We start from the raw sequence: 23,446 nt of genomic DNA on the forward strand, positions 1-23,446 counted from the left end.
ACATTAAAAAAAGCCAGGTGAAGATAAATGCCTCTGTAGTCCTAGCTCTGGAGGGCAGGAGGCAGACACATCACTAGAGCTAACTGGGCAACTGGTCAGTACCAGGTTCAGTGAGATACAGTCTCACACAGGGTGGAGAGCAGTAGAGGAAAAGACATTGTAACTTTCAGCCCCTAGGAACATTCACGCACACACATACACACACACACACACACACACACACACACACACACACACACACACCATGCATATTCACACAGATACATGCACACTCACACACATGCTTGCACATTCTCATTCACACATGCATGCACATTTGCACACTCATGAAGACCCACATACAGCACTTACACAAAGAAACTCTCTAACATGTCTTTTTAGATTATGATTCTTTAATCTGAAATAAATCTGACATTCTTGTGCTTATTCAGTGTCTATACTGCAAGCTTAATTATGTGAATAAATATCTTCTTGACATGAATCGGAGTGGCGTAATTGGTTCCTGTGACCAAAGACAGCCTTTTCAAAGATTAACTGTCTCTCACCATATGTTTAATGAATTTCCTATTTTCCTGTCTAGTGTTGCAAAACCCATCCCAAATATAAATATTTCCCCTTACACATACACAAAACTTTTCTCTGCTTACTTTTCTATGCAGCTTCTAAACAAAACTTGATCCTTGTGAACTTTAGCTAGCAAACAGAAATTTGCACAGCTAAATAAAATTGTAAATGCATTGTTAATGGATACCCTTTCCATCTGAGTTTTGTGTTTGAATAGACATTTAATTCCCAAGAAAATACTGATGTAAAGGACTCTCAAGTCTTTGGGGCTTGGTAAATCCCCATATTTCCATGCCTGTTGCTAAACAGAGTTTTTATTTTGATGTGGTTTGCAAAAAAGACTTTATAAAGCCTTTCTTTTCAAAATGAAAATATAAAAAGTCAATGAATTGGCTTTAAAGAGCACATCAAACAACCTCTGCATAGTGAATGGAGAGGGAGCAGGCTCTGGACTCTCTGCTCACTAAGCCCTGAGTGGCTTGATCAGATTTTAAAGACCCATGTGTAGCAGATGAGATACACCCTGCTGAGCACTTGTGCGTCTGAAAGTTAATTTTTGCTTGAACTGATGTGGTTTGAAAACCAGGAACTTTTAATTGAATAGTTCCCTCAGTCTGAAGGTGGATCTTGGTTATTAAAGGAATATTCATTAATACACAGTGAAAAATATTACTTGTACATATTTGTCTCCCAACTTTCCATTAAAAAAGAACAGATACAATTAAAGTTTAAAATTAGAACAAAAAAGGAACCAGAACATGAATGTCTACTCTAGGACAAAGTTGCCGTTGTATTTCCAGAATGAAATACATATTCTCTTTCACACCAGCCGGCAGTTCTTAAAGATGATCACAATTGCTTCCTACCTGTGAGTTTTCACTTCCTCAGAAAACAATCTCCACAGTGTGGCTTAGACCTCCTGTCTAGCTGCTAGAGACTGGAGCACAACACTGTGAGGCTGCTTTCAATGTGACTCCCCTCTCTCGGGCTGGCACTACCCCCAGTTCTTACTGCTCTGGTGAAGCTAGCAGCTGGCGTTGAGCTACACTATAGAGAAGCCCAGCTGGCAGGCCTGGAGATAGCCTGTTGTCAAGAGCTAGTACCTACCAACAACCACATGAGCTGGGAAGCAAGCTCTTCCGAGTCAGTCTCAAGGTGACTGAAGCCCCATCTACTGGCTGGATGGTGGCTTGAGAGCTCTGAAACACAGGTCCTCTGAGCCCCACTAAAGCTGTGAGCTCATTCCTGTTGTTGCCCAGAGCTTCAGTGTATTTTGTAGCACAGCAGTAGCTATCGTGTTTGGTCTCTGCTGTTCCCGATGTTGTTCACCACTTAGATACATGAGCCTAAAGAGACATCTTTAAACAAGATCAGAAATTGCAAGAAAATAATACATTTGCTGAACATGGTCATCTCTCGGAATCCACTGGGAATGATTGTAATGGACACCCCCCCTCCCGCCCCAAAATCGGAAGATGTTCAAGTTCCTTGTATAAAATGGTGCCTAGAATTTGCATGCATCCTCTACATGCATTATCTCTAATTATAATCGTAAATGTGATGTGAGGGCTGTTTACATAGTTGTCATGTTGTTTTGAGGAAATAAAAATAATTTTTACACTAAAACTACGGATTGTTTTAAAAACAAAACAAAACAAAACAAAATGAATTTTCTGTGCTTTTGGTTCCATCCCCAGATGTAGAAGCTGCAGGCACGGAGCTAAGTGTACCATGCTTTGGTGTCACGTGAGACAGGCAACAAATTCAAAGCAGCTGATTATTCTTTCTCGTTTCACAAAGAAGACTGAAAATCATAAACACAATGGATAAACAAGAGAGTGGAAAAGTTCAATGCCTGTGGCAATAACTAGGGTCTATCATTTCCAAACCCATTTAAATTGATGAGATTGGAAAAAAAAAAAAGCCAAACAATTACTAAGCCTGTGAATGCCCCAAGAGACTTGCAAAATAGATGTTGTCTTCTTAAGTCTGACCAACTGACAAAGTTAAAATGAGTCTCAAACCCCTCTCTAGCTGGCCTTACCAGCAGAAATGGGAATTGATTTAGAAAACAACCTGGCAACCTGTTTTCAAGCTAAAATGTTAAAACGCACAGTTTGATCTTGAAATCTTAGGCCTGATATTCTATCTACTATGAAAATTAACCCAGATGTGCAATACCATGCACAATGATGTTTATTACACTCTTACTTGTGCAGCCTCACCCCTAAAGGTCATGTGCATGTGTACCTGTAGAGGAAGTGTGGTACAGAGATTTTTGTCCTGACAAGCTGGCCAGTTGCACATGGGTTTGTGTGCTCATTTCCAAGGGTGAAAAGCAACATGTGAGACTGCTCTTCTCCTATAGACAAGATCATTCATTTTTCTGAATTAATGATCAGCTTTTCTAGATACTTTACTCATACCAGATATTGGAAGTGATCAGATAAATACATAGATGATATAGAATATAGGGTAAAGGAAAAAAAGATATGGAAAAAATCCATTTGTTTTTTTAACATGCTGGAGACAAGAGTAGAGACAAGTAAGGAATTGAGAAGGAAAAGAGAGAAGTAAAGGAGACAGGCAAGAGAAGAGAAGGATTTGAACAGGCATTTAAAATGCTGTCTGCAGTAACTGCAGCATATGATGGTGTGTGGGGGTGTTTGACAAAGTGTGTGCATAGGCATAAAAATTGCACAAAGAAAGATGCCAGGAAAGATAGCAGTAACTTCATAAAACTAATTTTAGAGATGCTGCCTCCTAATTTGCCTCAAACTGTATTGCATTTTATATTATTTCTCAACAAACATGTTATTTATATAACCAACAGAGGGAACAACCGAACTCTATGTTCACTGTGGAAACCACTCATTTATCACCTTTATAGGCTTTATCTATTAGAGTTCTGTACAAGATTTAATTTGGGAATTCTGCTATTAAAAAAAAAAAAAACCATAACCTCCAAACAAACAATTAGCAGAACACTCAAGGAACAATGCCACCCTTGTCTCTAAGCCACAGAGCTTATTCTGATGTCTCTGTCTGTAGCAGGGAAGTTAGGAAGTAAGATTTACGAAGTTAATAGTAGGCAAAATCCTTGTGGAATTAAAACATGTTGTAAGTTACAATGGATAAGACAGCAAAAAACTGACAGACACAAGCTGCCTCAAGGTCAGATTATTGTACTAGTCTCAGTCAGTGTTTCTAAAACTGTATTTCAAATCTAGTCAGGAGGTGGTTGGATACCCTAGTAACATCATGCTTATCCAAACAAGCATAATTAAACTCAATGGATTACACAAACAAACAAACAAACAAACAAACAAACAAACAAGGAGGGGTTCTTTATGGGTTCTTAGGGGAAAATGTTTGAGGATGGGGGTTATAGGAGGGTAGTGGGTGAATATTATCAAAATATATTACATAAATGTATGAAATTTTGAAAGAATAAAGTTTTAAGAATGAATTTTATTAGCAGAATCAGGAGATTTCACATTTAAAAAGACTCTGGAATTCAATGTGCTTGTGTTTTGTTATCATTTTGTTGCAGAATATAAAGTCTTTTCAACAGCTGGCTCACATCCTTACATGGTAAACAACCAACTAAACCTACAGTGACTGGCTGTCCCCCTCTGACAGAAATTTGGGGTTCTATTGTCACATTTTATGCTTTCTATTGGATATTTATCTGACATGTGCCTGACATCTCCCTGATATTTGCCTCCATTCTAGGTGGCTCCCTCAATTACTGGACAATGCAAGAACAGAAACTCTCAGAGAATGACCCTGGGCTGTCACCTATGGCCCTGGCAATAAGTAGGCCTACGACCTGCTAGGTAATGTACCCAGGACAAGTGACTTCAACAGCTCAGACTGTCTAAGGTTTCCAGATTCTAGAGCCCCACCCCCAAACACCTGGAGCTGTACAATTAAGGTTCAATCACAAAGCCACCCTTTAAATTGTAATTTTTCCATGATCACAATATGTATGGTGAAGTTTAGGAAGGTATGAAATAAGCATCCTCACTATAGCAGCCTCAGAATGCTGCCCTGCTTCCTGCCTCATGGAGTCAGAGGGAAGATACCGGCCTTTACACAAAGAACCAAGTTCTGCTCACTTGCAGAAAAAAACAAAGGGACGGAACCTCCAACCAGAACATAAAATGCAAGATACAGAATTTACAGTTTGGGACTCATGGTGACATGAGTCTCAGGTGCTCCCAGAGGTAAAAGAAACTGTTTTGGGGTTTCACTGAGTAAAGAATAAGCTACAGAACCTGCTTTGAAAGAAAGCTGGTTGACTCTTCATTGTGTTACAAAAGCTGGTAAATTCTGATTGGTGGTTGTCACTAGTTGTTAGGTAGGATTTGTTGCCTTGATGTTATGATTATGATTGGACTAAGTTTTAGAAATAGGGTTACACAACCTAAGTATCTTTTTCTATGGCCTCCTGACACTATTTTATTAGGTATGACATAAGTGACTCCATATTAGATAACCTTGACAGCCATCATCAGATACCAAATTATTATTAGTGCTTTGACTTATGATTTCCTAGCCTCTGGCACTGTGAGAGTAAATTTCTTTGTAAGTCTCTTAGTTCATGGTAATTTGTTATAGTCTCTCACATAGACTGAGACAACTGCTCAGACAACTAATTGCACATAGATCTATATTGCTGGTCCAATAGAGTGTGCCTTGTTTGCCCATACCTAGCACAGGAGGCCAGAGGGGTGTGAGGACCACAGACTCCTGATAAACTCTCCTCCAACAGAGTCCTGGCAGAAGAAAGAACACCAGTCTCTTCTCTCATTAACTCTCTGAAAATCCCTCTTCTCCAGGGCTGGTGAGATGGCTCAGTTTGTTAAAGTACTTGCCACAAAGCCATGGCTTTGACCCATGGGCCCCACATGTGTAAGGATGAGAAGTAATACCTGCAAATTGTCTTCTGACATCCATACATGCACCATGGTATGTACACACATAGGAAACACACAAATAAATGTTAAAATTTTTCTCCTGTTGGGGCTGGAGAGTTACCTGGTGGTAATTAACAGCACTGGCTGCTCTGGTGGAATAATTCATTAAGGGGTGGCTGAAGAGAAGTCTTCACTGGCCTCCCAATCCCTTCTTCTCCAGGATTGCGCTGTCTATCAAGGTGGGCTTGTCCTGTTTTCAGGATTCTTCTCCTGCCTGTAATCTGTTCCTACACTGACTCACATTGATGGCCACAGATTGGACAATATGATTCTAGAACATTCTCAGCCTTTTTGTCAACATGTCCCCTGATCATGATCCCAGGAGAAGAACCTGCCATGACTGCAGAAACTCCCAGATGACTTTGTTTTGCTTTAAGCACTGGCATTTATTGCAGTAGAGGAGAACTGACTTCTTTGCTATGTCTTTCTATCATTGAACATGAAGAAAAAGGAAGGAGGGGGAAAAGTCTCTTCTGTGATTTAGAGGGAAAATTGTATTTGAGGCTGAGTGCTTCCTAGAACATGCTCACAATCACCCCAGCATTCTTTGGTTTTTAGTTCCTTCCCACTACTTCCTAACAGTGCCTGAGGCATATGAAACTGATGCTATTTAATTCTGTCTAAGTTTTGGAGCTATTTTCAGGGATCTTCAGATTGTGGTTTTAACTTGCAGGAAAATGAGAACCAGTTCACAGGCACACCCCCGCTATTTCCCTGCATCACCTGTGTGTATCCGTAATAGATGTTTAGGGTCGGACTGGTGTATAGAAGGACACACACCCTTTTAGGGATGCTCAGAGATGTAAGGAAAAGCTCTTTTGAAGCCTGGTCTGGTAAAATATATTTAAGAAAGTCAGAAATGAATGTCAATCCAGGAAATAGGGGTCTCACTCAAGACCAGGGGAGAATTTTCTAGAAGAATGAAACATGGGCAAATTCTGAAGGCTTAGCAGAAAGAGGTGAAGAAGAAACAGTTCTAAACTGTGTTTCCAAGTAGAGGGGAAGACTATGGCTAGAAAAATCTACCAAGGACTCACCCACCCTGTTTATTGATAACGGATTGTGAGGGCCCCTCACCCACAGAACAGAAGAGTAGCAGACTCTGAGACCTGAAACCCACCCATCAGATAGCAATGAATTCTGGCAACACAGGAGATGCTGAAGATTCTAGCCTCCAGCTCATCATTTCTCAACCATCCCTGAGGACCAATGCTTAATGGCCAGCAAAATAATTAATGATCTTATTGGGCTTGGTGACTTGTAACATCCCTCTTGTCCTTTGAGCCTTACAGGAGCTATTTGTTTTAGAGCAAAGATATTAAATTCATGCCTGAAAGTATTATAGGGAGAAGACAAACAGCCTTGAATGAAATAAATGACTTCTCAAAACACATTTTTTCTTGAGCTGTTCTAACATTTCATCTTCTACAAAACTTTTCAGGGTTTGAATTTTTTGTCTGTTTTTGATACATGGTTTCTAATTTTTGAACTGAGTACCTTACTGCTTTGTAAAGCACGTTTCACTTGCTAATATTGTCTGATCCTGGCAGAGTCGGCAAGTGTCCACTATGGGTCCATTTCTTGTCATGCTCGGCCTCTACCTTTCTTTATGAAATGAAACAAAGGATGTAATGAAGTTTTCATCCCTTTCATCTCTGATATTTAAGGATTCTGGGATTTTCCTTCTTCTGGATTCGTGCTTCTATGTTACTGACCATGGAACTAGAAACTCAGTTTAAGCTGTAAGTAGAAATGAATTAGAAATTAGATTATATTTAATTGGAAATTAGAGGATGATCTTTTCTGAAGTGTGGGTTTCCATAGCACCCAGCTGCAGTCGACTATTCAGACCCCATTTAAAAGGCGCACATCTGTTCCACGTTCGTTTTTTATTTAATTAAAAAATGAATGCTACCAATTGTGTTCGTTAGGCAGTCCATATCACATGCGGTGGGGCTTTCAGCTTTATTTAATAACACTAGGGATAGATGATGAAATTATTCTTAATATTTCAGTTGGTGGCAGAGGAAGTGAGATCAGGAGAGCTTACTTGAAATTAAAAGCAAAATTGAGGGCCATGAATCACTCTCAATGCAGGCACAGAGCATTTCCCTCACATTTTCCACTTCACGACTCAAGTGCTTTAAAGTTATGCCTCTCTGAAATGGGAACCCCTCACCTAAAGAATAAAGGGCTGCTCAAGCCAAAAGGATGGTGGTCCTTTGACCCAGCACGCTCTGTCACCACATGCCTGGAGAGCAACCTTCCTAGTCACTGGGTTGGTGATAGAAAGTGCTTCTTTCAAAGAGAGGTACAGAGCTCTGTAGTTTGTGGGGACATTGTGAGTACCCCCACAGACAAACCCATGTGTTCCTCTCTGAAAGAGATCAAGTAGTATTTTCACAGCTGATATTTCTGGCCTGACTTTGATCCCCACTTATGCACTGATTCATTGATAACACGAAGAACATGATTCCTGCTGGTCACCAAGAACACTGGGACAAGGAGCAGCCCTGTCCAGGGAGGCAGCAGCAGACTGAGTGTCCCCACTGTATAAAATCCCTTCTCCTTCTTTCTGTCCCCAGTGCCCTTTAATTTCTAAGTCATCAGGGGTTTTGCAGAGCATTTTGGCCTCCTACCCACTTGTCTTGAGACAGTGAAAACATCTGTGTATCTACAGTGTCCAGGCAAGGATCTGGCAAATGACAAACTCCACAGAATGAATGAAATGCCAAGTACTTCATAAAATAATACTGTGCTTCAAATTGTTTTGGGAAGATTTTTGTTTGTTTGTAAAAGGACACAAAGTTGTTTGGGGTAAAAAGATGTGAATTGGGAAGGATTGGGGAGGTGATGAATACAATTACAACCCATTGTATGGAACTCTCAATGAATTAATAAAATTTTAAAGTGAAAAAAAAATACTGAACTCAGAGAAGTCTTAACAATTATTTGCTGGCCATTCATTCAATAGAAGACTTCCGTGGTAATGCTGCTTGCTTGGCACAGATCTCAGGAGGTTCACTAGTCAACCAGTCTAGCTGAAATAGTGAGCTAAGGTTCAATAAAATAGCCTGTCTTTAAAAAGTCAGGTGAAGAGAAGTAGGGGAAGATATTTGAAGTCATCTTCTGGACTCCACATATGTGTTCACAGGCAACAGCACCTGCACATGCATGTGCACAAACACACGACTCTATCTGTCTGTCTATCTATCTATCTATCTATCTATCTATCTATCTATCTATCTACCTATCTACCTATCTATCTATCTCCAAACAGCAGCATCATATACATATGATATATAATGTTATAAGATTACAATGTTATTGTATCACTCTCAGTGATACAAAGTAAAACAAAGAAAAATATGCCCAGAATGGAAAAGTATAACTTGATAATTGTTACACTGCGTATTGAGGGATGGAAAAATCACTTAATTTGAGTGGTACTGTACTGTGAATAGCAAAATGTGCAACAGGCATGACAGAACAATGACATAAAATACATACAGTCAAACTTATTAGGCATGTAATGGGAGAAACTAAAAATTTTGCACATTGTCTTTAATATTGTTGAGAATCAATAACCGTTTCTTCAAGGACTTTAGTGCAATTTACCAGACATATCATTGCAGCAAACTTTAAATCATTGTTATAAAAAGGTTTTGGCAGTAATTTGTTTGGAAGAGGTCTGGGGCTTTTTTTTTTCAGACTGTGTTTGGGAAGCCGAGTATGTGTTTATTGAGGTTGTATGCTTCCTGGGAATTTTGGAGGTTGGAAGCCAACAGAGGGTGGAGTGGAATGTGGACTTTCACTCTGTGAAAGCTTTTTACAAAGCCAGGCCCTGGCCCTGGCCCTGGCCCTTGGTACTGGAGTTTGGAACTTAGTGCCATCAGTGCTGAACAGATTCAATGGATGCCATCAGAGATTTTGAAGAGCTGAGTTCATTGTTGCACCAACAACCTACCTGTGTACACACATGTATGCTCCAATACACAAATGCATATAGCAAGATTTGTCCTTTGAAAGATAGCATAATTTCCAAATTAAAATTATTAAATTTATCAAATTTCATCTTAAATCCTAAGATTCAAACTGTGATCACTCAAGAGCCACATTTAACAGTGGTTGCAATGAAGTTATAAATGTAAAATCAATAACTCATTTGAATATTATGTGATGCTCTCCCAGACTCTCTTGGACAAAGAAGGAAGAATATCATAATATTTATATAATTAATTGTCATGGTTCATTACAGATTAAATTTTCAAGTCTTATTGGCCCAGGAGAATGTTCATAACACGATTTGCAAGTCAGAATCTCACAAGTAACCATTCTAGGCAGCGTGACGTCAAGTAGAGCTATTGGGCAGCAGGAAGGTGTCTACAGAGACAGGAAAAAGGAAAGCAGGTCCTTGAATTTGGCTCAAGGATACGTCCTTGTGGTGTTGTCAGCTTCTCTCTCTGCTGGTGACAGGTACTGACTGTCTAAGCTCTCATAAAATGTTAAAACAGTTATCTGTTTTATCACCAGATTTAGGGTTTGGGTTGGGTGAGTGAGGAGGGAACAATGCTAAAGAAAGTATGTTTTTATTGTTTCATAACACTTAACAGTGTGGGCAGAATGATGCCATGAGCTACAGATGCTGGGGCCACCATCCTACTCTCCTACCAGCTAGAATATCAGGTTCCACACACATTTCATGTGTGACCATGTCAGGGATCTCTGGGTTTCAAGTGGCAGAAACTCAACTGAAATTGAACTGATGCATGTGGTTCCATTTTTCTGCATCTTCCCTTGTGGTGTCCAGGTGCTGTTGTGCACCAAACAGGGAAGGATGGAGCAGAACTGAGTTCCTTGGGCCACGTTTTCCCTTTGTGTGTCTGAACTCTGGTACACACAAGGCAGAAAGGAAGTGAAGTCCAGAACAGGTAGGTGGGTCAGTAAGACCCCCTTCTGGCTAGGAATTCCAGGAAGGGAGGAGGTTTCCTCCAGAAATCTCAGTGTTATAGCTCTTTTTCATTACAGCTCTTTTAGATGATGACATTCAATGAATCAGCTCTCTCAGACAGTATTCAACTTAACATCTTGTGTATATCACTTTATTAGGCGTAAACCAAGGGTTATATAGTTTCGAGGAAGGTGGTGAGAATACTCAGGGTGGGTATAGATCATTGGCTGAAGACTGAGATATCTCATTAGCATTGGGAGGCATTCCAGGAATCTCAGGTGCAGGACTATGTGACATTCCTCAGATGGGATCTGGGATTCCCCACAGAAGAGGAGGCCCCATTGACAAAGGGAGTCCGCAATTTTTCACTGAGCTCAGGGCTGTTTGGTAATATCAGAGTTTGACCTTAGTAGCAGAATTTCCCAACAGATAATGACAAAGGTGGAGAGCAGGATATATAGACTCATGACTGAACAGTCCAGATGCTATCAATAGTATATACAGGTATACCAGACAAACTGTCTTGTCCCCACTCATCTCTGTTGGCTTCTTTCCTGTGCATCCATTTCAGTATGGTTAGGCATGGCAAGAGCAGATGAAGACTTTCATTCTGTAGGCCTTATCAGAAGAAATAACCAGTCTCCTCTCCAGCATTAGTGAAATCCAGAATGGAGCCAATGCTGACTGTAGCACAGGTGCAGCTATCCTTATATGGAGGACTTGTGGCTCTCAGCTGAGGACTCTGCTCTGTCAGATTCATGTGGATTTATATACTGACCAGATGCTTCCCTGTGGGCATTGGCCCATGTCTCTACCTGCTCTTTCTTGCATGCTGTGGTCGAATTCATAACTAAACAAGCACACAGATAATCCTATATACAGCAAAGGCCTTTAAGACCACTCCAGGCATCATCAAACCAAGGAAGTCTAATGCACAGTGAACATATAGCAGTGGTGCCACTGAGGTTTCATAGGAGCTGCACCTGTAATTTACATTACAGAATCACATTAAAAACTTAAATTACAGAATCACATTAAAAAAGTAAAAAAGCCACTTAAGTTCCTGTTAGCAGCAATAAATTCTCTAAATATCTCCAAATTGTATTAGACCATACATATAACCAATAGAAATAAGATACTTTCACTTAGCTGTTGTTTACTCAGGATATGAGTTCTACTACGGTACTTTGAGGGATATCTTGCCATATTGGTTATATTTCATTGGCATCAGAACTGGTTAAATTATTGCTTTCATTCCTTGATGGCATTAAAAAGACTTTATCAAGAAAGAGGTTTCAAGTTAGATCCAGCTTGAATCTTCAGAGTATTGTGTCTAAAATGTGTGGCATCTTCAGCAATAGATACTTACTTTCAACTTAAGAGCAGCAGCAATGACCTATATTGGTTTTGGAGTTATTGGGACTCTGCTGATCAACAACTCAAAAGGGGGTTTACATGTCTGGCACTGGGATTTTTGTTAGATGTTCTATAGCTTTTGGGAGAAGCATTGTCATTCCACGTGGCATTACTTCATTTAACACATACATGCACACACATGCACATAAACACACACACACATACACATGCACTCACACAAACACATGCACATGCTGTATATAAGGTTAGCTAAATATAAAATAATACAGTTCCTTGAAGTTTTATCAAACATTATTGATGTGATTTGTGCCTCCCCCACCCCCTCCCAATAGGAAGGAAGTCATGTATGGTACTAGACCTAGTCAACTATCCAGGGCTAGTATGGTCAAGGATCTTAGAAGATAACTTACTATGGTCACTTTTACTAGACAGGCTTTGTGGTGATCCGAATGAAAATGATCTCATAGGCTCACAGGGAGTCACACTATTATGAGGTGTGGCCTTGTTGGAAGAAGGATGTTACTAGGGGTGGGCTTTGAGGTTTCAGAAGCTCAAGTCAGGCCCAGTGGCTCACTTGTTTTTTCTGTTGCCTGTAGATCCAGATGTAAAACTCTCATCTACCTCTCCAGTATCATGTCTGCCTGCATGCCATCAAGCTTTTTCAATAATGGGAATACACTAATCTCTGAACTATAAGCCAGCCTTAATTAAATATTTTTCTGATAAGAGTTTCTGTAGTCATGGTGTGTCTTCACAGTAATAGAAACCTTAACTAAGACAGGTATAATTCCTAACTGCATTCTAAAACCTATCCTTATACATATAGATAAGAATAGCTCTCACCCATCATCTAAGAAGCTCTTTACAGCCATTACAGAAAACCACAATAGATCATTGTGTGGAGATGTATCATGTGGAGCCCATCCCAAAGAATATATTTACAACACAACTTCTCCACCTAAGGCTCTAGGGACATCACTGAAGTGGGGCCAGAAAGATTGTAAGAGCCAGAGAACCAGGAAGTCTGCTGTGAAACTGTGTCTTCTAGAAATAACTGAGAAGGTACATCCAAGATGGCTCAAAATTATGGCTGCCTAAATAAGACTGTAATAATAACAATATCAACAGTCAAGCTAATGCAGAAGAAGGAAATTTTATAGGGTCCTAATCCTAGACAAAGAACTATAGGTAACTAGTGACTGCTGAGGGGAGAACGTTCTCCCAGGGATAACCCCCTAATTGTTTATCCAATACAAAGTAGACAGCTTTGAAACCACATACACACGAGGCCCATTAAATAAACTCAGCAGGTTTTACTTATATACTTATGTGTACATCTATATCTACATATGCATATGTAACTATATATATATATAAATGATAGATAAATAGACAGATAGATAGATAGATAGATAGATGATAGATAGATAGATAGATAGATAGATAGATAGATAGATAGATAGATAGATAGATAGATAGATGCATCATATGATAATGCTATAAGCATTGTAACTCCTTTTGAGAAGTAAGATTTTATGTATTTTGTATTTTGTGAGTTTTTTCTATAATGAGCACATAGCTCTTCCTAAAAGATGATAAAACATCAAAAAGTATGCAGTGGTCATTTCTGTAGCATGCCCACTTGTAGAAACACCTCCTAATTGGCCCCAGGGCTCTAGCTTTGGCATCTAAGCCTGATGTCTTTTTCAGTCATCAGAATGAGGATGGATCATTCCAGATTGTCTTTTAATGTGATGCTGACAGCCTTAGAGGCACACAGGTGCCAGAAGCAAAAGACAAAATAATCTCAACAAGCTGGACCAACAGCATAAATCTAAGGACAAATGTGCCCATGAGATAATCCACTTCCAAGTGAGTTCAAAAGCTAATTGCTCGATCCAGAAATGTAGGTATCGCCACCACGGGTGTTATTCAAAGGAATTGAGGGTGAGGTTGACTCTAAATGCAGTGTCAGCCAAAAAGTGGACAAAATGCTGAAAATGAGTGCTGACGAAGTATTAATGGGAGCACCGTCTCTAGAACCAGGGAGCAGATGGTCTTGGCCTTATGGCAATGATCAGTGATCAGTCCCACAGTTATGGAGGGTACTGCATTGCTCCTGATGCCCTCTGAGGGGATGATTCAAGTGACATCTTCTCGGGAGAAAGTAAGGGGGATACACTGCAAGAACAATAGAGTTCACTTCCCAGGGTCAGAAAACTAGAGGAAATTTGAGGGGCCTTGTGTGTGTGGTGGCAAAGGGTCCCCCCCCCTCTTCACAACATAAACAGAAGAAAACAAATCAGTGCACCTTTTACTGCTCATCCGAATTGGCAGGACAGCACAATGGCAAGGTACTCCTCAATATATGTGAAGTATTACAAATTTCATTTTATTATTGGTTTCGGGACATCTCACTCTGAAGTCCAAGTTGGCTTCCAACTGATGGTAATCCTCATGCCTCAGTGTCCCTAAGTGCTGGGATTGCAGATATAAGCCATCATGCCTCAGTTTTTTAATGAGTTTTTATTATGGGTTATGCTACATGGATTATTCTTATTAAAAATTTAATTAAACAAAAATATATGATCTGAAAGGAAATGCAGTTTTTTTTGTCTCTGAAGATGACCTATATCATTAATCAGACCAGTAAAAAAAAATGACAAAGTCCAAAAATAAAATAAGCATTACAGAACAAAGCATAGTGGATTGACACTTGAAAATTTCAATACACAGTGACACATCTACATAATAGTCCTCACAGGACTGAACAGTAACCCTGAAGGTTTTGTTAAATCTTAGCTTCTGCGGAATTTTAAGCTTTGAAAGTGACAGTTCTATTACCACAACGAAGGGCATAATTGAAGAAACTCAAGTCCCATTCCTCTTTTCAGTCATTTTTCTATGCTAATGTCTTTTAAGCTCATTAATCCTTTTAAATGCAGACCTGGGTAGCACAAGGAGTCTGGAGACATAAATTCCTGTAGAGTGAACCCTTTGAACCTTGAAGCTCTCATTCATATTGTTTCTCTTTCTCCCTATGAAAATGAAGCCATAGTTGGAGGGGCCACCTTATGACCATGAGGTCACCAAATTAACTTTCACATAGATAGAAGGTAATGCAGGCACACATATTATTATAACCCACAATAACTGCAACAAGAATTCAGAATGTAGATATATTAGTTAATTACTTTCCTCATTGCTGTGACAAAATGCCTGGCCAAATCTACTTACAGAAGGCAGGAGGGAGAGGGCTATGTTGGCTCATTGTTTGAGGGTACTGTACATCATAGTAGGGGGTATGTGACCGTAAAAAAAGATCTGGCTGGGGCTGAAGGAATGTTATGTGACTCCTCCTCTTGCCTCCAGACTCCGGAAGTAGAGAGAGCTGAACACCAGTGCTCAGCTCACTTTCTCCTTTTCCCTTAGTCTGGGATCTCAATCTATGGGATGGTGCTATCCACAGGGAGGCTGGTGTTTCTGTCTCAGTAAAACCTCTCTGGCAACACCCTTACAAATTTACCTAGGGTTTTGTTTCTTAGGTGATTCTAAATCTTGCAAACTAGAAAGCCAAGATCAACCACCCCCAACTCTACCCTTATCAACTTGAGACAAAAACCATTGCCTTTACTTCCTAGCATCCACAGGTGATTCCTAAATCTTAGCTCATCTCATAATGCAAAATGTGTTTAGTCCATCTGCTAAAGACTAAAAGCTTAACAGTTCCAAAAGTGTTCAAAAGTGTAAAAGAAAGGTCTCTTCTAAGATTCAGGCAATCTCTTGACTGTAGACCTATGTGAGTCTTTAAGTTGTAAGCTTCTAATATACAATGTCACACAGTAAACATCCCCATTACAAAAGGAAATACTGGACCAAAACCAAGTCTAGCAAAGAAAGGGAATTCTGGCATCTGGAACTCATAATAGAATCATCTGAACTCCAACATCCTTGAGAGGTCCCGCTCTCCATTTGTGCCATTTGTAGCATGCACACTTTCTGTGTTGGGCTGATTCTACTCAGTGTCATCAACTTACCTTAGTAGGTATCCCCTAGATCCAGCATCTCTAATGTTCCTGGGTTCCCATTGCAGCCTAGGATTTATCTTCATAGCTTCATGCAATGGCTTCCTTACAGGAAATAAAGTGCGGCTACAAATTGCCTAGTCTTGACAGTTTAAAGAAATCTTGGTCCAAGTATCCAGAACTCTACAATTCTTTCGAATTGTAAAGCCATCACTATGTAAATGATACTGCCAAGTTTTGCTGTCAGCTTGAAATGTAGTTTGGCCCTATTTAACCATAGCCATAATGGCCTCTGTGCATTAAGGTAGTTGGATGTTTAAATATGGCTTCCATAAATGGTTATTTTAAAGCAGGGAACCCCCTCAGTGGCATTTTCAGTTTAGGCTCTTTCTTTTAGTAAATTTGCATTTTCAGTTGGGCGTGGTGGCGCATGCCTTTAATCCCAGCACTCGAGAGCCAGAGGCAGGCAGATTTCTGAGTTCGAGGTCAGCCTGGTCTACAAAGTGTGTTCCAGGAGAGCCAGGGCTATACAGAGAAACCCTGTCTTGAAAAACCAAAAAAAAAAAAAAAAAAAATTGCATTTTCACAGTCTAGAGCTGTGGATGAATGGGGTCTCAGCCTCAGAGTACTTTTTTATTGTCCCAGTATATGCAGGAGATCTTTTTATAATGATGCTAATCTTTCTAGCAATTACAGCCACTTCCTCCACACCAACCCAATCTGCAAATTTAAATGCCTTTCCTGGACAATTTGTCCATTTTTCATACTTTTCTGCTGTGCGTCCTGCTACCTCTCTTACTGTAGACCTGGACAAGATTAGCAAGTAGAACCCAAAATACAGCCCAATGCTATCCTCCCTGGAAACTTCCACCACTGAACCAATTACTCCATAACCTTTGAGTTCAGCCTTGAGACATGGACAGGATAAAGGAGATTCTTTGTCAGAACATAACCCAAATGTCCACTAGTCCTGCTCCCATTAGAGTCTCTGCTCCCCTTTGAAATGCCTCCCCTTAGAAATGTCACAAGTTGGTCCTCTAAACTCCCAGCAGAGGGCTCACTAATCTGCTTATAACCTTCTCAGGCTTCTCTAGCCCATAGCTCCAAACTCCTCTGCATTCATCCTGCAAATCAGTTCTAAAGGCCAAAGGACTGTATGATGAGGTTTGTCCCAGCAACAGCCTCTGAATCTATTTTCTGCATCAGCTACCTGTCTGCTTGCTGTGACAAAACCCTTGACAAGAGCAACTTAAGGAAAGCACTGAACTGTAGTTGTGTTTGGGGCTTATGGTTTGAGGTTACAGTCTGTTGTGGTAAGGAAAGCAAGGTGACAGTAACAAGGACAGCTCCCAGCTGTGGCAGCCTAAGCATGAACTGACTGGTCATTTTGTGTCTGCAGTCCAGGAGAAGAAAAGAACAAATACTGGTACATGGCTGGCTTCCTCCTCCTTTCCTTTTGTTCAGACCCAGAATCCAGCTCATGGGAAGGTATTGCCCCTGCTCAAGTTGGGTTCTTCCTTCCCAGTTAAACTCTAGAAACATGTCAGAGGCATGCCTGAAGGGGTGTGTTGTCTGGGCAGGGTTCCATCCTGTCAAGTTGACTAGTCATCACTACTGAGAGCTCAAGGATCTGAAGGAGGAAGAAAGTCTTCACTGACTGTAGAATTTCCAGTTCAGGGTGTCAATAAGGAGTCCACCAATTTTGTTGTAGGTTTAAATTAAATTTCTTTTTTTTTTCTCTTGCAGTGTGAGGAATAAAACCCAAGACTTTATTTAGCTGGGCAGTGGTGGTACACACCTTTAATCCTGGCACCAAGGAGGCAGAAACAGGCAGATCCCTGAATTGGAGGCCAGTCTGGTCTACAAACCCAGTTCCAGAACAGTTAGGGCTACACAGAGAAACCCTGTCTTGAAAATACAAAACAAAACAAACAAAAAACCCCAAGGCTTTGACAAGCTAGGCTAGCATTCTACCACTGAGATATATTCCCGACCATCGGATGAATATTCCTGTTAAGATTTGCACAGATGATATGCTTCTATTGCCTGCTTGGGATGGGGGTGGGGAGCAGAGTCCATCTACCTCTCTAACTTAGAAATGCCCCTGAAAGGGACCAGCACTTGAGAAACTCCACACACTTTGAAAGAAAATTTGACATTATGAAACATACTTCTCACTTCATTCAGCAGTTTCGGTTCAGAGAATTTATAGCGGGAAAAGCTGGGCATATGTAGGACATAACTCAAGCAGCAAATTACTCACTGTAACTCTACAGTTGTAATGCCAAAGGACCAGAAATGACTCAAATGCTCAACAAACAGAAACAGGTTACTCACTGTAACTCTACAGTTGTAATGTCAAAGGACCAGAAATGACTCAAATGCTCAACCAACAGAAACAGGGTAAAAATTTTTGAAACACTGGTGCACACAGATTTAATGGAATCCTCTGCCACAAGGGAAGGAAAATAAATCTCTCTTCTGGCTGAGTTAGAATTAACAAGTACAGAAAACCGCAAATACATCCCCCTGTCCTAGTTTGCTTTTTGTTGCTGTGATAAAAAACCATGCCCAAATTGCAACTTGGGGAGGGAAGGTTTATTTCATCATAAACTTTCTTGTCACAGTACATTATTGAGGGAAGTCAGGGCAAGGACTAAAGGAAGGAACCTGGAATCAGAAACCAAAGCAGAAGCCATGGAGGAATGCTGCCTTACTGGCTTGCTCAGCCTGCTTTCTTATACAACTCAGGATGCCCTGCTCAGGTGTGGCACTGCCCACAGTGGTCTGGTCTTCCCATGCCAATAATTAATAAAGAAGGTGCTCCTGCAGTCTTGCCTACAAGTCAATTTGATGTAGACAATTCCTTAGCTAAGGTTCATTCTCTTTCCAAATAACTCAGTTCAGGTCAAGTTAAAAATAAAAACCAAACAAACAAACAAACAAACAAACAAAAAACAGTACACTGGTCTTTCATCTATAAAATGGAGAACATGAATTTAAATTTATTTTCAGCTATGCTTGTACTACTATGAACATAGATGTGATAAATTAATCAAATCAGGTGTGAGAATCAGGAGATAAATAGAATATTTTGGTAAGTAGATAAATAGATAAGCTGATGGATTGAAGGGTACCTTAGAAATCTCTAAGTTAAGTTTTGTTTTTAATAAATGATATATGAAGAAAATGCAGAACTCAGTGGTATAGTGCCTCTCATCCCAATGAGAATGTTGATCTGTTGCTAAAGAGCAGGCTCACTGTGAAGCTCTCCCTCATTCCTCCCAAGACACCAATCTTCTCTACCATCAGTGCTTTAATAGTACCACTTACCAAGACTCTGACAATTCATCACCTCCAGAAATCTCCTGCATGGACCCTTTCTGTACCTTAGGCAAAGATCACTTTCAGTCATGAGGAAAGAAACCCCCACATGGAAAGAATGTGGTCTTTCCCAGTACCTGCTGCCCTCACTTGCCTTCTTTTTCCTCTTTGCAGTCTTTGAAGGTCATGTCCATTCTCATCCTGTTCTCACCACTCACACACACACAAACACACACACACACACACACACACACACACACACACACACACACACNACACACACACACACACACACACACACACACACACACACACACACACCATGCAGTTAGTCTCAGCTTGAATACCCAAGGAACAGCAATGGAAACATCAGTGCAACTAGTTGTACAGCACAATTAATGATCAATGAAGGATGATTGCAGGCCACACTGGACTGAGGAAAGTATTGATTCCAGTACCATGGGAAGCAATTTTTGACATCAATAAGTGAAGATTAAGTTTTCACAAACACTTCCTATACTTTCAACGTATGCTGATCCCACTGGAACTAATTTGCTGGGAATCAAATTGTGCCCTTATTGAGTTTTTTTTTTAGTTCCCTGTGCACGCCAAGATCTCCCTTTTGTTCTGGATTCATTTTAAACTGCTCAAATCTCATTTGTGTTGATTTTTTTTCTAGTTCTATTCATTTACCTGTATATTTTATAATGTCATTTTTTTAAAGAGCTGAGTAATACTCTATTGTGCTATTTTCTTTTATGCATTCATCTGTTGAGGGAAATCTATCCTATTCCAGTTTCTGGCTATTATGAACAAAGCAGCAATGAAGATGTTTGAGCAAGTGTCCTTGTGGTGTATGTGTAAGAGTGGTGTCGCTGGATCTTGAGATAGATTGATACAGAACTTTTTGAGGAACCATCATATTGATTCCCATAATGGCTGTTCAAGTTTTCATCCCACCAGCAATGGAGGAGTATTTCCTTATCCCACATTCTTGCCAGAACAATCTGTCATTTGAGTTATTGCATGCAGCTATTCTGACAGGTGTATTATAGAATGTCAGTGTAGTTTTAATGTATTTTCCCTGATGGTAAGGATGTCGAAAATTTCTTTAAGTGTTCATTTGAGTTTCTGCTACAAAAAATTCTGTTTAGATCTGAAAATCACTTTTCAATTTTTCTCTCACACAACACATCCTGACTGCAGTTTCCCCACTGTTCACTCCTAGTTCCCCTCCCCATGTCTCTTCTTCCTTAGATCCACTCTGCCTCTGTTTTCCTTCATCAAAGAGCAGCCTCCCTGGGGATATCACCCAAGGACAGCAGAACAAGTTACAATAAGACTAGGCATAATTCCTCATATCAGGGCTTATGACTCTCTTGTCATTCCCCAACACAGTTTCACCACTCTCTGCTCCTTCTGGGAGCTCTTTAACAAGTGTTTGCATTCAATCTCTTTATTCCTTCCCATACCTTCGATTCACAGCCCTCTCAACTGTTGAAAAACTACAAAAGCCAGAGGTTCGTGGGCTACACAGACAATAAAGCTTAGCTCTATAGTTACAGAGCTATAGTTATAGTTATACATGGACAGTCTGAAAATGAACATGTTTGGCTGTGACCTAATCAAATCTTTCATTTTAAAAGGCTAGTGGCTGGGTAGATTTGATGGCTGGCTTTGCCTGAGATGCTTGCTAACCACACACACTGTCATACATATCTTTGCCCATTTTGTGCATCTTTAGCGACACACTTTTGTAATACCTTTACATTCACACATTGCTTATCCCCTCCCCCGTCCACTTTTTCTGGTTCTTCTCTTCTTGATAACCCATTAAAAGCTACAGTTCCTTCAGGCTTTTCTCATTCTACTCCCCCTGTCCCCCATACTCATTTTCTACTCTTATCTATATACCAAGGACCCCTAAGTCTCCTCTCTCTTGAATTCCTAACTTACTTCTACAATTGCCAACTTTACCTGTCATTTTCTTTGGAGATTGAACAGATATCTGAAACTTAACACACTCAAACTTGAGCTCAAAACTTCTCACACCTCTACCCATATACCATCATCTCTCTTTCCAATGTCAATATATCACACCACTGGGAAGCTAAGGTTGAGCATCCACCTTTGCGATAATCCCATACTATGTATCTCATTATTTACCACAGCCTAGCCATTCTACTCTCTGGACCTAACACATATTTGTTAAATAAATACGTGAAAGTCATATGCTTTGATATTGATATGTAACATATCTTCCTAATCCAAGTCCCCAGATTTCTTCAGATTACCTTATGTATAACTTGAATGATAATAAAGTGATAAAGATAACATCAAAGAGAAGCATATTCAGAATAATAGACAGTTCAGAGCATGCTACTATTGACAACAAATTGGGATTAGATAAAACCTAAACCCTATGAAAAAGGCTTCATTTAAAACACAAAGGATGCACTCTGTCACCTGAGCTTTATTTTCCAGTAAATGAATCTGCTTGCTTTTTCAGAGGCCTGCAGGCATCAGGGACACCAGGTAAGACCACCCTCCCAAGTCCCCTGGCTGTCAAGTCTCCCTAAGCACACCCAACAACAATAGACTGTACCCGATTTTCTGTACTCCATTTTTCAGCCCACTCTAGCATCAGGGACCCAGGACAAGCTGGTACTAGAGAGCCCAGAGGCAAGGTTAGTGCCTCAAACCCTAGAGGTCATCCAGAAAAGATACCCTACTTGACATCCAGACTCTCTAGTTACCAGAACCCTAAGCAACTCAGGCCAGAATACAGAGAGGAAATAGAAACCAAGGCAAAAACTGAGAGCAATTTGGGTAACATTGTGAGACTTTGTCTTAAAACTTTAAAATATTACAGAGAGCTTTGCTGGAGCACCTGGGGGAGCCATCTTAGTTCCTGGACCCCTCAGAGAATAGCAGGTGAGAGTGTGGACTACAGAAGCTACACAGATTCTGGGGCAGACCCTGTTTCAGGCTCCAGACATCTGGGCACCTTCTCTGCCAGAGGAGAGGTGCCCGCCCCACCGGGAAGGGCTTTGCCGGAGCACCTGGGGGAGCCATCTTGGTTCCCAGGTCTCTCAGAGAATAGACTGCACAGGTGTGGACTACAGAAGGTAAACAGCTCCTGGAACAGGCAGAATTGACACAGCTTCTGGGACAGGCCCTGTTTTGGGCCTTCATCTTCTGCCAGGAGGCAGGTCCAAACACCAGATATCTGTGCACCTTCCATGCAAGAGGAGAGCTCGCCTGCAGAGAGTGCTCTGACCACTGAAACTCAGGAGAGAGCTAGTCTCCCAGGTCTGCTGATAATGGATAACAGAATCACGAGAGGATCAAACGCCAACCAGAGACAACTATAACAACTAACTCCAGAGATAACCAGATGGCAAAAGGCAAATATAAGAATCTTATTAACAGAAACCAAGGCCACTCACTATCATCAGAACGCAGCATTCCCACCTCAGCCAGTCCTCGATACCACAACACATCCAAAAAGCTAGACCCGGATTTAAAAGCTAATTTCATGATGATGGTAGAGGACACCAAGAAGGACTTTAATGACTCACTTAAAGAAATACAGGAGAACACTGCTAAAGAGGTAGATGTCCTTAAAACAAAACAAAACAAAACAAAAAAACCAGGAAAACAACCAAACAGAAGTCCTCAAAGAAAAACAGGAAAACACAACCAAATAGGTGATGGAATTGAACAAAACCATACAAGACCTAAAGGGGAAGTAGACACAATAAAGAAAACCCAAAGTGAGACAACTCTGGAGAGAGAAACCCTAGGAAAGAAATCTGGAACCATAGATGCGAGCATAAGCAACAGAATTCAAGAGATGGAAGGCAGAATCTCAGGTGCAGAAGATTCTATAGAGAACATGGGCACAAGAATCAAAGAAAATGCAAAATGCAAAAAGATCCTAACTCAAAACATCCAGGAAATCCGGGACACAAAGAGAAGACCAAATCTACGGATAATAGGAGTAGATGAGAATGAAGATTTTCAACTTAAATGGCCAGAAAATATCTTCAACAATATTATAGAAGAAAACTTCTCAAACCTAAGAAAGACATGCCCATGAACATACAAGAAGCCTACAGAACTCCAAATAGACTGGACCAGAAAAGAAATTCCTCCCAACACATAATAATCAGAACAACAAATACACTAAATAAAGATAGAATATTAAAAGCAGTAAGGGA

The sequence above is a fragment of the Mus caroli genome, chromosome 7 (genome assembly GCF_900094665.2).
Source record: "Mus caroli chromosome 7, CAROLI_EIJ_v1.1, whole genome shotgun sequence".
NCBI lineage: Eukaryota > Metazoa > Chordata > Mammalia > Rodentia > Muridae > Mus > Mus caroli.